Raw genomic sequence first — 5,379 nt, forward strand, 5'->3', positions numbered from 1 at the left:
GCTGGGATTCAGTAAACCTACTGTATTTCAATGTATCTTATTGTGTTGTAAGCCGCCCCGAGGCTTCGGCAAGGGGCGGCATAGAAATGTTATAATAATAATAATAATAATAATAATAATAATAATAATAATAATAATAATAAATGATTCAAAGTCTTTTATAGCACTTTCACAGGACATCTTGTCTTTACAGACCGAAACAGGGCGCACAGAGATTCCAGCGACGACTTAAACTTAAAATAAATGCTCCCTGGCGTATACAAAAATGTAAGGCTGCAGTTTTATACACACCTAGGACCACACCTTCCCGGGGTGTCGTACTACAGTTTCCATCATTCCCAAGCAGCACGGCCATGCTGGCCGGGGAAAGGGAGCCTTTTCCATGGTGGCCTCGAGAGACGTGTAGGCTGGAGAAGGCGCCCGATTCGCTTGGCTCTCAGGCACTGGCAAAGCCGTTTTGCCACCCGGGATGTGGCTCGCGAGGGAGGCGCTCGTGCCCTCCTGCCCCAAGCCAGGGCCGGCCTGCGGAGGACTGGAGCGTGGCCCAGCCCGTGCGCCTTGCCTGGCGGGAAGGCTGGTCTCCGTCTCGCGGCTGCACCAGCAGGCGGGGAGGAGGGGCCGAGGCGGCGCGAGGGGAGGGGGCGGCCTGGGCACGAGGGGAGGGGGCCACGCTCCAGGTGCCTCCTGCGGGCGCAGCCGCGAAGCAGCCGTTGGGCTGTGGGTTCTGCAGGAACCACCGAGGGGCCGTTTGGCTCTGCCGTCGGACCCCGGCAAGCCCCTCTCGCCCTCATCCGGAAAGGCAGGGCCGCCGGGGCAGGGCCGCCGACTCAGAGTCGGGGGGGGGGGTGGCCGCGCCAGGGGAGCCGAAGCCAGAGGGCCCGGCCGTGGGGCCTCGCAGCATCTCCCGCCTGGGTCTGAAGCCCGTGGAGACATGGCAGGGCCAGAGAAACCGGCTGTCTGGCTCAGCACAGGAGATTCCTAGCTGGGGGGGGCGGTCAGTCCCTGGAGGGCTGTGGCTTGAAAGGAGACTGGCGGCGACCACGCCGGCCCCTGTAAATTGGGGGGAGCCTTAACGTTGCGTGTCCTCAGGTGCCCCCGTTCAGTGCTGGGGTCAGCGTGGGGGGCACCTCAGGGCCCCGGTCGCTTACCTGTTCCATCAGGCAGCTGTTCCCCAGAAGGGGGCTTCCCCGTAGAGAGGCGGGCAGTCCCTTGCAGCGGTGGGGAACTCCGGTGCCGGCTGCACGCAGCGTGTTCCAGCTGCTGCCCGAGCTTTGGAGGAGCCACGCGTGGCCCCGAGCCTGGTTCGTGGCTTGGGGCTCTTCAGCCATTCAGAGCCCAGCCTGGCCTGGAGGTGGTGCCCGGTCACGGCCCCAATCTCCCCTGGCAGCCCTAAAATTCAGGGACCCTACAGGACGCTGCATGGTGACAGAAACAGGCTTGTGTGGCCGATATTTGGCGATCTTTCCTAGAATGAACGTGCCTTGAGCTTCAAGAGGAAACGCAAGACGTGTTTGCTTAGCCAGCTTTTGGGACAGGACAGTCGGGTGTCCGATGACGGAAAGAACCCCCGAAAGCTGTGACTACTCAGGGTAGATCAGGGGCCCTTCAGGGGTTTGGGATGTCGACGCCATCTTCCCAGCCAGCAGGGCAGCGCTGGCTGCGTGGGCCCCCCCCAGTCCCGTGCTCTCCAGACGGGTGGGCCTGCAACGCCCATCAGCTCCAGCCTGGGGTGATGGGTGCCGGCCCGTTCCCGTGCAGCCTGCAAGCAGGGCAGTGTGGCCAGGAGGGGGCAGGACGGGCCTTGCAGCCTTCTGGAGCGAGCCTCGAGGCCTTTGCTTTGACTGCTGCACCCTGGGTTTTTTTTTCCAGTTTTTATTTTTAATCCTCGCAGGTCAGAACAGTTTGTTCCACCGGCTGCTGAGTTCATCCTGAGATGCGAGGTTAGTGTGACGATGAATCATAATGGCCCGCAGAGGAGAGGTTTCTATTGATTGCTGTCAGTGATTTCTTGGAAATGAGAATCAAAGGTTAGCCGGCTTCAAGCATGTCAACACCAAGGCCTGACAGGCGAAAAGGCGCGCTGGAGGTGGACGCGAGAGCAGCCGAGCAAGGGCTTTACGCTGTCAACAGACAGTCATCCAGTGGATGAAGCTCGTTGCTGTCAGCTCTACCTGTTGATTTCTGCTTGCGGTGCAGCTCTAAAAAAAACAATTTCAAACTATTTTTCAAAAATTGCCAACGCCTGGGAGGCAGTGATGGAAAAACACGGGGATGTGGTTTGACGAATTATGGACTGTTTACACTTCTGGCTTTGTCGGTAGTTCTGTTCACAGGCGTTGCCTTGTTGTCGAACAAGCTCTGTTTTTAGGCAGAAAGGCAACCGGTGCTAATTCGCTGGCTGAGGACTGCCGTGCACGGGGTGAGCTAATCTGTAAAACACGAGGCCGCCGAGCAGAGCCTGCCTGCCCGCCCGCCCCTTTTGCACGGCTAAGTGCTGCTCTTCGCCACAAGCCGAGACGTGTTTATGGCACGGAGGCCGGCGGCAACCCAGTGCAACACTGGCACAAACAACAGTTTGAGTGGACAGGGGTGCGCTTGGTCCAAACGCTCCCGTCCCGAGCAAATCCAGACTAAGGTTGCCCCTTTTCCTTCCAGTGCAGCTCTTGTGGCTTTCACAAACACACACCCCGGAATACGAGAGGCAAAGCTTTCGCTGTCACTTCACCTATGGCCTGAGAAGCTCTGCTTACTGGATCTCTCCATATTACAGCAGCCTCTGAGAAGGAAAAATTGGGCAACGCCTAAGTGGTTCCATTTGTCTCTCGAACAAGCGAAGCAATCCAGGAAACAGCGAAACAGCGGGGCAGGACCAGCACATTGAGCAAGTGCAGATCCTGGGGAATTCTGTTCTTCGAAAAAACGTGATATCCGAGTTTCAAAGATTACCCAAGCATTGTTAGCAAAATCTGAGCATTCCATTCCCAAGACCCACCCTAAAAATTGTGCATTCGCCCAGCATTTCCAATACACACATCTGAATTTCAAACAAGGAACGGTTTGTGTTCAGCAGACACTTCTAGTGAGGAAACATCTTACCGCTCAAGCATCCAGAAGTAAGAGGAGTGGCCTGCAGCAGCCCCAGATGAGACCTTTTGGGGTGGGGGGAGTGGATACTCCTAACCTCAGTAAAATCGAGCAGGTGACATTGGGGGCAGGGGGTTTGGACACACCTGAAAGCTGTTCTCCTCCGGCCGTTATGAGAGGTGCAGGGACCGGACTGGACGGATGCAACGTTACAAGACGGGGAGCACTTGGCTCAGCGAGAACGCGAGCGAGAAGGTTCCTGGGATTGTCCTGGAGCACAAGCGGAATATGAGTCAACCAGGGGATGCGGCTGCAGAAGGGCAAATGCTGCTCTGGCCTGCACTGACAGGAGCAGCACTTCCAAATCCCGTGACATCCCGGTTCCCCTTCGCTCAGCGCTGGCCGGGCCTCGTCCGGAGCCCTGTGCCTGGTTCTGGGCATCCCAGCTGAAGGGAGATACAGGCCAGCCGGAAGGGCTCAGAGGAGGGCAGCCGGGAGGATCCGGGGACTGGAAACGAGCCCCGTGAGGAGACGGAAAGGACTGGGCATGTCTCGCCTGGAGGAGACTTGGGGGAGAGGGGATCCTGCTCTGCAAGCGCTTCAAAGGCAGTCGGGACGAAAGCTGGCCTCTCCTCCACCGTCCTGGAGTGCAGGCCATGGAATCGCAGCACAGGCTCAAGTTACAGGAAGCCAGGTTTTGGCTGGGTATCAGGAAAAATTACCTTCCAGGCCAGTGGACCCCATGACCTAGGGCTCTCCCACACAAGAGGCATTCAGGATGCGACTGGCCAGCCACCTGAGCGGGACGGTTCACCCTGGAGCCCTCCGGCCCCTTCCGGCTCTGCTCTCCTAGGACCCTATGGAAGAAGTTGGCAGCCCGAGTCACTCCAGGCTTCTGCCGAGGGCCCCAGCCCTGGGAAGTGCAGAGGGCGCATGCGGCACATGGAGCAGGAGCCAGCAGGCCGCCGAGCCGCCCGGCGGCCGCTGCTGGGACCTCTCCAACCCCCATGGCTGCTGCGTCAGCGCCCCAGCTGTTTGCTCAGGAGGAATGGCCCCTCTCCCGGCCCTTGACCCACATCGGCATTCCGCGAGCGGCTGGGAGGCTGCAGCGCTGACGCAAGATGCGCTCGGCTGACTCCTGTCCCCCTCGAGTCCCGGCCGGGCCGGGCCGGCAGCCAGCGCTGGCCCTGCCGCTTTCCACCAGGAGAGCTCGGAGACGCTCGTGCTCCACCTCCACGTCCTCTGGCCGGCTTGGCCTGGCATTCCGGGCGGGGGGACCCCAGCCCCATGTCTGCCATGCCAGAAGGCAGGTGCCTCTGCGCAGAGAAGGCTGCTGTGAAGCGGGCCCGGGAGGGGGCCACCCTCGGCTCAGACACCCAGCGCACCGCTTGGCCGGGGAGGTGTGAGCGCTGCCCTCGCGGGCTCCAAGGCCCCGCCGAGGCCCCCTCCCCGTGGGAGCCGCTGCCTCAGGGCCACCCTTCCTGCTGCTGCGCTGCCTCCTCCTCCTCGCTCGCTCGCCCGACACAGAGCAGGGGGACACGGGGGCCAGCCGCCCCTCGCCCCTTCTTCTCGCCACCACTGTGCTGAGCCAAAGTGAGAGGGCTTTCCAAGCAGGTCCCCCAGGCTGCGGGAGAAACACCTCCCGGGGCTGTTGCCAGGATGGGCCCCCAGCAGAACCTGGCTCTGCCAGCCGGCCTGTCGCTGGGCGCTCCCAGACTCTCGGCTGAACTGCAGGCTGCGGCCAGACTCAGGCCTCAGCTTAGGGCTAGGCCCGGCCCAGCCCGGCCCGTGTCGCCACGTGCTGTTGCCTCCAGGCCCTCGGAGACACTCCGAAAGTGCAGCTGGTGGCGAGCGCTGTGGCTCCAGGGCCCCGGAACCAGGCCTCTGCCTAGAAGGCCTGAGCAGCTGGGGGCCCTCGCCCACACAGGCCGGCCCAGGAAGCCAGGCTCAGTCCGGGGGGCCAACACGGCTGGACCCTTCCGTGCCACCAGGATTTAAGACTGCGATTCAATTATGCGCAACCTGTGGTCCATTCGGCCCGAAATGCGGGTGCCGGCCGGCAGCCACCGCTCCCCCGCTTTCTGGCAGGATCTCTCCCGGCCGCTGGGGACACCAGGGCGGAACGGGGCAGGTGTGCTCCCAGGGTGCCCCGGCTCGCTGCACTCTCTCCGCAAAAATAAACACAGCATTAGATCAAAATTTCCCGACAGGAAGGGCAGGCGAGGGAATTTCCCGGGGACAAGGGGCGTGCGCCGCGGGCCTCCTGCAACGCTCCGCAGTTTTATAAACATCATG

The sequence above is a fragment of the Varanus komodoensis genome, unplaced genomic scaffold, assembly GCF_004798865.1.
Source record: "Varanus komodoensis strain SLA01 unplaced genomic scaffold, ASM479886v1 scaffold29_3, whole genome shotgun sequence".
Classification (NCBI taxonomy): domain Eukaryota; kingdom Metazoa; phylum Chordata; class Lepidosauria; order Squamata; family Varanidae; genus Varanus; species Varanus komodoensis.